Source organism: Microtus ochrogaster, chromosome 1 (assembly GCF_000317375.1).
Source record: "Microtus ochrogaster isolate Prairie Vole_2 chromosome 1, MicOch1.0, whole genome shotgun sequence".
NCBI classification, from domain to species: Eukaryota; Metazoa; Chordata; class Mammalia; order Rodentia; family Cricetidae; genus Microtus; species Microtus ochrogaster.
This window is the reverse complement of record NC_022009.1, coordinates 35,843,223-35,853,840: the sequence shown is the minus strand read 5'-3', so window position 1 is coordinate 35,853,840 and position 10,618 is coordinate 35,843,223. Positions and strand designations below refer to the sequence as shown.

General features: G+C 40.9%; 1 protein-coding gene across 1 annotated transcript in view; it reads left to right on the top strand.

The window, feature by feature from the left end:
- The window catches only part of Efcab11 (EF-hand calcium binding domain 11), a 164,158-nt gene that overhangs the window by 26,168 nt on the left and 127,372 nt on the right, over positions 1-10,618 (top strand). The window lies entirely within an intron of this gene.

The following is a 10,618-nucleotide window of genomic DNA, read 5'->3' as shown; positions in this document are numbered from 1 at the left end:
TGCTCCCCAAGCTGCCGCTGTCAGTTCGGTTGCGGTCTACACCTTAAGTGCATCTCTTCAAAATGAGCAGTGTGTGTTGGGAGCCTGCAGATTGTAATGTTAGTGGCACTAGCTTCAGCGCGTGCAGACCTGAGAGAGGGGCCCAACTGCCTCGCTTGAGCCCATCGTCCACTGTCACCAGGTATGTTGAATAGTTTAGTCACTAGCAACATCCAGGAAAACCCAAATACTGAAAGATCATAAGAGATATTCCTGCATTTCTTTCCAAAAAATGTCGGCAAGCCTAGCCTGAATGGTAGTGTCATAGTTACGGTGGACCTGGGTTCCCCATCTTGTTCCTCTGGTGCCTTTAACTCCTGGCTGCTACTTGCGCTGGGGTAGCTGTTGAAACTTCAGCCACCTTATCTGGATGGCAGCAGTTAAGAGGACAGGACAGAAGCCCTGACTCTTCTTCTGAGGTTCTATCCCAACCCTACACTCCAGTGACCAACACTTAGGTTCAAGACTGCTTGTACCTGCAGGGGAGGGCGAGGGGCTTTGCACAATCTTGGCCTACTTCATAGAGGTTCTGATACTGAAGAAGAAAGGAGGGAATGGATATTGGGGGACATCTGGCAGATACTCCCTTTTGGGAGAAAAGTAATTGAATGGAATCTGGCCTGAAGCCAGCCCTGCTCAATAGAAATTATCAAGCAGGTTATTTGAATAAGGATTGTGCGCATTATCATTAACAGTGACATATATGAAATTCATCTGCTGCCTCGCTCACAGGCAAGCCATTGAGAGGCTATTGAAGGGGAACATGTATCCTGATGCATACAAAGTGAATGCGGAGAATGTAGGTGATTTTGTAAAAGCAGGTTCTTAAAGTATATTAGCATCTGTTTAGGTGCTTTGTGATGAGGGGAACAGTGAATATCAATGTATTTCTACCTTACAGTGGTAGATTTTGAAATATATATAAATTTGAACAGCTCATATATATATATAAATTTGCCACCTTTAAATGCTTGTTACCTGGTTATAGTGGATGCTACCTTGTAGAGAATTAAAGAAAAATAGATTTTTTTTTTTCCTGGTACTGAGCCTTAAACCCAGGCCTCTTGTGTGCCTCACAGGTGCTGTATCCCTGAGTTATAAGCCCAGCTCCCTGTTTGTTTTTATTATAGGCAGGCCTCACGGGTTGCCCATGCTGGCCTGAAACTCATTCTGGGTGTAGCCCAGGCAAGGTCTTAAATTTGTGTTATCCTGCCTCAGCCACCCGAGTAGCTGGGATTGCATGTCTGAACCACCAGGCCAGGCTTAGGAAAAATACTTTATTATAGCCCTTTGAGACAGAGACAATGTTTAACCATGAGCCAAAAAGTTAACAGCTTCCAGTTCAAACTCTGCTCTACCACCTTGTAGAGAGCATTTTTGCAAACATGTTTGTAAGTAAGACTTTATTTTACAAAATCATGTGTGTTGCTTATTAAACCTCTTTATACCTGTGTTTTTGGTAAGTTGAAAAATAAAATGTCCTGACCTGGCTAGAGAACATCCTGCAGTTTTTGTAGTTTTAATTTTTTCAAGTGTAACGGTAGGTATGGCTTGCATGCTTCCGGAGCAGCTGTTGGTAATGACTGGCGGCTGGGGAAAGCGGCAGTGTCTGCCTTCAGGAGTGTGGCACTGGTAATTCATCCACAGCCATCTCATGCACATTCTGGGACTCAGTGGGTCATTAAAAACAAGTCATGAGAGTAAGAAGGGGATGTGCTGGGAAGCAGAAGGGTTCCAGAGGGAATGAGAGGGGGATAGAGGAGGGGGTGGGGAGTGGATGTAGTCAGAATACCTCATATACATGTACAAAATTGTCAGAGAATAAATTAAAGTTTATTTTTGTAAAACCAAAACCTTAATACATTTTCAAAACCTACATGTGATATCAGAGAAGGTAGATATATATTTCTGGATTTCAGTCAGCAGTAGCAAAACAATATTAATTTAACAAATTTAAAAACTGGCTAACCTTTTCATTATCAGTAGATGGAACTACAAGCTGAAGGTGTCAGGGCCATGATCACCTGGTCTCACTTAGAGTTGTATAATTTAATGAGGTATCCATGACAGCTCTTAGAGCCAAGTCTTGAAACAAATTGAACTTTAAATTACTCAGTCAGAAAGGATTAAGTGAAGATGTTCCAAAATAATAAAGTAAATTAAATCACATTATTATTAAATGCTATGAATAATTTCTAGTGATAGCACAGATATTTGCCATTAATAATAAAATCTGCATATTAAATTACTTAGCTATTTTCTATTAAATTTTTATGATAACATAATAATACAGTAGCACATGCTGTAAATGCATATACTTCTATTGTAGATTTTGTCTATCAAATTGTGTGCTATTTACTAGTGTAAAAAGCAATTTGGAGACCACCATAGTATACAGCCAAAGCAAGGCATTCCAGCTGGTTGAGTCTGACTTGTTGAAGTCCATTATATTGGGCTGGAAAATGACTCAGCAGTTACGGTGATTTGCTGTTCTTGCAGAGGCAGCACACACACTGGGTGATTCACAGACACCTGTAGCTTCAGCTCCAGAGGATCTGCCACTGTCCTGGTTCCAAGGGAGCCTCAACACATGTGTATATACACATAAAAGTGAATTCTTTTAAAAATTAGTTTATTATAAACACCATCATCTATAAACTAAAAATAAAAGAATATGAATATAAATAATTACTGGATTCAAAGGGGAAAGAAAAATATTTCCTCTCTGTGCAGATTGAAATAGACCAAAGAGATAGAGATGTCTGAGACACCGTAAGCAAAAGCATCCCCGTGTCAGTGCTCCAAATGGTTTTCCGGCACAGAAAAATGAAAATGAGCTGCTTGGGCTCTTGACAATGTACAATGCTGTGACATTTCCAAGGGAGAAGCTGGAGGAATTTCAACAGGATAAGAGTTCCTTGTGGTTTGAATGACTTGAGGGGCGGGAATCAATCTTTCAATATAATGGCTACCCGGTCCTTCTGGAGAAATTTCTAGAGACCAAGAGTAGCCATTTTCAGAAGTGGCTGCCCTTCTCATACTCTCATTCTGTAAACCAAATCAGACTACAGTGTAAAGCCAAATAAGCAAATAACAGAAGCCAAACCTCCTTGGACATGATGCAGCAAAGCGTTACTTTGGTTTCTAACTTGGTAAGAACACTGGCATGTTCATGGGAAATCCAGAGTGCTGCAAGAACAAAACAGGATTTTTATAATGTTGGTGAATAGTTGGCCATTCTGTTGATTGTAGCATAAGTAAAGGGCCATGTAGATTTCAATAGATATGTTTATCTCTAAAATTCATATTCTGGTTATTCTGTAGCTATTACCTCTTCCTTTATAGTCTTGTCAGTCCTACAGTTAGATGGATTCAAAGCTCATCTCTAAGTCATGTCCTGTAGCTTTTGCTTTTAAGGATCGCAAGAACCATATTTCCTCCTGCCTTTTATATTCAGAAATACTTACCCGGAACATTGTAACTGAATAAAATTTTATAGTGGGTCAATGCTAAAATTTTTATAGTCAACTTCCTTTTCTTTGAAACGCTAGTTTATTCTTATGATGGAAGTCCTTTTTAAAGTTTTTTGTTTTAATTTTTAATCTTTTGTAGGCATGTGTGTCTATGTGAAGGTTTGTGCTGTGGGTGCAGTTGTCTACAGAGGTCAGAAGAGGCATTAGGCTCCCCGGAGCTGGAGTTTCACACAGTTGCGAACTGCCTGACATTGGTGCAGAGTACTGAATTCAGGTCCTTTGCAAGAGCCGTGTGTTCTTGACAGCTGAGTCTTCTCACTGTGTGTCCTCATACGTTTCCTGTGGTGTCTGTTTTCACCTGTGACCTGACCATTGTGACCTTCTATTTTCTCATTAGTTTTCTTCTTCTCTTTCTTTGTTGCGCTGTATCTGTTGTCCTCTTCGTGACTCTGCTATACTGTTACTTTATAGTATCTCCTCGATGCCATTTATGTATATCTTCAGTCTTGTTGTAGAGATATAATTGCTTTACCGGGGCAACAGTAATTAGAGATTTTATTGTTAGGCAGGATATGTGACACTCACCTATAATCTCAGCATTTGGGAGGCCAACACAGGAGGTTCAAGAGTTCAACGCTTGCCTCAACCAGATAATGAGTCCTGGCCTAGCCTGGATGACCCTGTTTCAAAACAAATAGAAACGTGTGTGTGGAGGGTGGGGAACTGCTTTCAATATTTGAAACTTGGCAACTTTTCTTTCCTCTTGGAGCTGGTAGTTATGCTTTGTGTATTTCTGCATTAAAGTCACCAAGGCTGCATCCAAGATAATGCTGTATTCAGAAGTTCTCAGTTAATTCTTTTCTTGATCTCTCACACACAGTAAAAAGTGACAAGAGTTGTGATGAGTTGACTAGCATCGTGTGTTACTGTGGAGTCAAAGTCACTTCCCAGGCTGCTTCAGACACTTGGGGATCAAAACAAGCATCACATTTCCTCTTAAACACTAATCGAAACTACTGGAAACTTCACAGTACTGTCTTCTTTATGTTCAAAAAGATCTTTAGTGAGTCTACTGAGTACAGTTAAAACTCTTTAACCTAGCTCTTCAGCATCTGGCCCCCTTTCCAACATCTGGTACCTTTCCAGGCTTGGCTTTCACTTGTCTTGAATTTCTGTTTTCCTGGCGTGCTGTTTGTGCTGTTGATTGTGTGACGTGCATTCTCAGCCCATTCTCCTTCCCTCGCCTGGCATGGGCTTGCCCTGCTCCTGGCCTGCCCCGATTTGAACTATCTTCCGCAGCACTGCTCAGTAGACGCTGTTTATCCCTGCACTGGACAGTTGTGTCTCCTTTCTTAAACTTGGATAGAATTTATTGTTATATGTTAATCAGTTATGCGCTAAATAAACATGCAGTGTTTATGATTATCCCCATAAAGTACTTCAAGCTCCTTGAGTTTATGGATTTATCTCCCGTCATTTTGATCACTGACATGTTGCCTTGTGGTTAATAAATGATTGTTGGTCTATTTGTCACAATTTGAAACATCCAGTGCTGGCAAAAATTCTCATTTCTAGTTTTCTTCATGGCTTATTTCCCACAATCTAGGGAAGAGTACTTTAAGCTTAAGGCTGGATCCTGATGGCCATATGTAGCCTTGTTTTCAACCTTCTCTTCCTGCATGTGATTTTTATGAATTAATCTCTTGACTACTTCTAACCTCAGTTGTCATCAGGGAGTGGCCTTTTTCCTTGTGCGTGTGTATGTTTACTTCTCCGTCTTATTGTAAGTGCTGGTATTTGTTGGCTTTTGTACATTCCCACCACCTGCCAACTGGTAAAGAGCTCCAGCAAGCCTCCTCTGCTTCCCAGCTATTAAATGAAAAGTGTGTGTTCAAAAGGCCTGAGTGTACAGCCGGACGGCAACAGACCAGTGTGCAGTGGAAACACTGAGCCACCAAAGTGCCCTCCAGCCATGCATGGAGACATTCAAGTTATAAATGATATTTTTGATGTCAGAATCCCCTTCATATTACTTGGAGGAAGTTCAAAGTACATAGACCATCTAACTCTTTGGAGGGGGTATTAAAATTGTTTGTAAATAAGAACATCATGTCTCATTAAATACTACGTGATCAATGTCTGAGTGTTGGTAGGAGACTGAAGTTTAGGAATGCAATTTTCAAAGGGGGTGATGCATATATTCTTGACAAAAAAAAATTAGCTATGCCTCGTGTCGCAGCTGTAATAGATGGAAGGATCGTCCTGAGCTGGGGTAAAATGGGCCAACAGATGTCTCTGTTTTTTGGATTTTTTTTTTCAGAGTCAGCGAGCCTGAAGGACAGTGATTTAAGATGACGTTTGTTTCTTCAGAGCATTTGCATCCCTTGAACTGTTATTCCTCACTGTGTTCTTTGGCCGCCCCCGTGCCCTTCAGGGAGCAGCCAGTTTGTTGTGCATCATTTTCTTGAGCCAACTCTAGTAGAATTGCTTCCCCGGTTTTACTTTGTATATCAGAATGTGACTCAAGTATAGTCACATGACCTGGATAAGATCGGAGTTCTTATAGTCAGTGCCTACTCTGGTGAGTGTGGTTGTTTATCTCTAATTATTTGCATGGTTCTGTATAGGAAAATGTTAAAGACTTGAAATCATTTCTCATTATTCATAGCCATACATAGACAGAAGTGACTAGCTATATCTCTGTGTCCTGCCCAAACAGGTAGTTTTCTGAAATACCATGCCATTTCCCAGAAAAAATATGATTATTATATATCAATCAGAATTGAAAAGTACAAAACCCATCTACATAAATAGTTCTATGCTAGTCATTTTTATTACTAGCTTTTTTCAGAGGCCCCATTGACATAAATCATTTCTTTCTACTTGAAGAACGTCATTCTGTATAAGTACCGCGCGCTAACCGATTGCGCCACTGGAGCATGCTTTGAAGAACGTCATTCTGCCAGTACAAAGTTTAGAACTGGTGACTCAGAATTTAAAGTTCAGGGACTAGAGGAGAAAATGAATAGAGAAGAGTGATGGCTTCATCACACAGGGTTGAATTCGAGTCTGTTATTTTCATTTCTTTAGCTTACCTAACTAATTTCCCATCATCAAAGATACATGATTTGAATTAGGATTCCTAGATTCTGTATTTTTCTTATGTTAAAAACAATACAGACACAAATTTCAATCATCTTTTAAGGCCCAGAGAGTAAAGTATTTCCAGTCTTGAAAGCTGGTTTTTACCCTGTACTCTGCCCATATGTTTTCCATCCCCTAACAAGGAAATTGTCTGAACTTCCTGCTTTAAGCTGCTAGCCCTGCATGAACATCTTTGTCTTTGTGCTCTTGCATAGTCATTTGTATACATACATTCTTCCCTGCATCAGAACATGTGCTTAGCACGAGCCGCCATGGTAGAATATTTATCACCACACTCCACACGGCTCACTGCTCAGTTGTTTACGACAATTGGCTACGTTGGAAATGAACGGCCAGTGCAGAAAATGAGGGTCTCACTGCACTTTGTTGTTGCTTGCTTGCTTGCTTTATTTCTCGAGTGCAATGCTGGTGCGGTGGAAGGGCCATGGCAGTCAGTGAAGCCTCTGGTTAGGGATCAGCAGACGTGAGTTCTAGTCCCAGCTCTCCCACTGACCAGTCTTACCACCAATCTCTGAACCTTTTCATTTGGACTCTCTTTGTTTCCACAGTAAGGGGGGCTGCCAGGCTTCTTCCAACTCAGAAATGCACTGTGGAGTTATTTAGCATGGGGAGTAGCGTGGCAGACTTTTATTTTCTCTGTGTACCACAGATATTCTGAAGCCTCCACAGTATGAATACAGATATGGTCTGTCAGTGTAACAAAGGCTGTTCTCAAGAGGAAATTACTCGGCTTGACAGCCGTCCAATCCTAGGTTTAGTTTGGAGATGTCACTGTAGCAAGTGTTTTGGCCACTGTCTCTAGCTCCTCATCTACATATGTGGCTGACTAACACAACTGTCATGTTAGAAACTACTTACATATAACTGTCTGTAATTCAACTGTCATATCAGTGACTACTACCATGGTTTCTTTCTGTGACCAAATGTTGCTAACCTGTTCAGTCATCCTTGGTGTTATTAATAGCCACACATCATGAATGTCTTCATGCCTCTTTCCTTTAAAGCAAAAGGAATCAATTGTTTTTTTTCCCTTTGTAGTAGATAGTGAACTTTAGGGTGTGAATTTTAATCATACTGTATGTTGTATATATCAGATAAAAGGCATGCATTTGTGAAAGAAACTTTATATTTTATGAGATATTTAAAACGTTATTTTGCTTCTTTTTTTTTTTCAAGGTAGAGTCTTATTCTGCAGCCCAGATTGGTCTGTCACATGCTATGTAGGCCGAGCTGAACTTGAACTTGAAGCCATTTTTCTCTCTCTGCCTCAAAATTGTGTTTTAATATTATGGAAAATGGGTTCAGAATATTAAGAAATATGTCAAAATTGTTATCCTAAAATCGGGTTGAAGGTTTCCAGGACTAGATTTTTATCTCTGACATGGAAGCCTATGTGTTTGCTCCCTGAAGTTTTGACATCTTGTCTACCTTCCTCTTACCCAGCCATTCTTTTCCATTAAACTACATTGAATAACTATATCCTTATTTTGCAGTGAGCTCTAGAGACAGGTATTAGTGCAGGGACTTATTGGCAATGCTAATCTCAGCCCCACTGAATTCCCTGTATTTACTTTAATATGATCCCTTCATGATTGATATTCATATTAAACTTTGAAAATCACTGTCTACCTTTCTAGTTAAATTTAGACTAATGAGAGTAAATTATCATTACATTTTAGTGTTACTTTCTTACTTCAATAGCTTCTCATTGCTTCTCATAGAAAAATCTAGATTCTTTACCTTAACATGCAAGCCTGACAGACAAACAGAAACTCGAACGCCTTTTTGGACGTTCTTGTACATTCCCCAGGTTAAACACCATTCTAATCCACTCACCATGTTGATCCTAGCTCATCTGTCTTCCCACACTTTTACTCATGCCAGGTTCACTGCTCTTCTCTCCTGTATCCCTACCTGCTTATCTAAGTGGTATCCCTTGCTACTTGAGCACACAAAACACCCTTCATGTTCTCTAGAACTGCTGAGGCACGATGCCGTGTTAGCATAATCAGTAACTGTAACTGCTGTTGCCTGAAGGTTTGCTCTGTGCCAGTGACTGTGGAAGCTCACAGGCTGTACTGTCTATGCCCACTTTATAAATGAGGAAATGGCTTGGAGAGGTCAAAGCATTTGCTCCAGACCACCAGATAGTTAGTAATGGAACCGAGATTCGGACTCAGACAGGCTAACTCTGCAACTTATACTCTCAAGCCAATCACTTTTTCTTTTTTTTTTCCCAGCACTATCAGCATCCTGCAGGCAGGGCTATGCTTTTGTATCTCCACAACACGAGAAAGGCAGGCATGTTGCCCAAAAAGTATTCTTGATAAACCGGTTGCATAATTATGTAGCTCTTTCCTGTTCCTGTGAATTGGTTTAGTTTGGTTTTGATTGTTGAGATATCGTTTGATTATCTGCAATGTAAACAAAAGGTACTGTTTACAGAAATACAAAGGAAGCTGAAACAGCATTTCATCAAGCGAAAACCTGCAAGCACTCAAGTTCAGGTTGCTTTGATAGGAAAGTGTGTGTTACACATCTTTCCTGGGGAATTATAGCACAACACCAAAATATCTGCCAAGTACAATGTAAAAAAATATGTAAATCTGGTGAATGGAGGTATATTTTTGACTGGGTTGAATATGCTAACCTAACTGTTTATTTTCTGTCTTCATAAGGCAGGGTTGTGCTTTGATTCATTAGATTTTTTTACTCAGTTGCAGTGAGTTCAATGTTGTGGCTTCTAATTTCTACCTTGCTTGCATTCTCTGTCCTTTTCCCCTTCTTGTTTGAAACCAACTGCTGGAGAAAATCAGAACTAGTAATTAAATCCTCTGTAGACTTGAAGTGAAGCCCTGCCTTGCATGCTCTTTCCCTTGGCTTCTGCCTGTGTGACCCTTGAGCCTACTGATGGCTCTTTGAAGATTTGAGTACTTCAGGCCCCAAGACAACCTCCTGAGACACAGAGCAGTTACATTGTAATCTCGCTACCGTTACTGTCTCCCCCATCTTGTCTCCTCATCACTCACTTTTGTCCTCCTCACCTGAGGAACCTAGAATTGTACAGCCTCAGAATAGGTTCCTGGTGGCCAGACATGCTTCCTCTTGCTTCCCCTCATCCCTCTGTCTCCCCATCTCTTTCTTCTCAGCAGCTAGCAATCCCCAGGACTGTTATTACTTTCTCTTCCCTATGTTCACCTAGGCCCACCTTTGGTTCTGATCTCAGCTGCATGTTCTAAGCTATTAAGTGGGCACTGTACACCTACCTACTTGGTTTTTGCCAGTCTGCTGGCTGAGTTTACTGTCCACTTGCCTTCATTCTCTCCCAAGACACAGCACCCATCCTGTTGTCAGTTAATTTGTGTGTGTGTCTGTCTCATCCAGTGTGAACTCTGCTACCATCTTCCTGGATCATTTTGCACACACAACCCCCCAGGCTTGACTTGACCCCTGTGTGAACCCATGCAGGGGTCACATTCACATTCATATGCAGATTATCTTTATTTCACCAAAGTCTAGTATGGATTAGCAAACGCCTTCTTCTGCACTTAGTTAACTGATCTGGGCCTTGGTAGTTGCAACACTTTCTTTTCCCAACCATGGCCTGATGTTGGAACCTCAGGTCATGCCATATCCCATTGCTACCCAGAAGAACTTGAATTCAGCTGTCTTCAATTCCCTGCTACAGGAATTTTCTGGCAAATTGTTGACCCCTCCTGTTCCTGTGACCATACTCTTCTGCCAAGACACCGTATTCTTGGTGTAACACTGTATGCTGAGTCAACCCTCTGTAATGGCTTATTCTCTGATGGTTATTGTTCTTTCCCACTACGCCACACAGAGGTAGTCCTGACTTCAGCCTTGTGGAGAGCATCTCAGATTCTGTTTAAGTTCCATGGCTATCTCCTGTTCACGTCTAGTCTTCCGTGTTCACCTCCAGT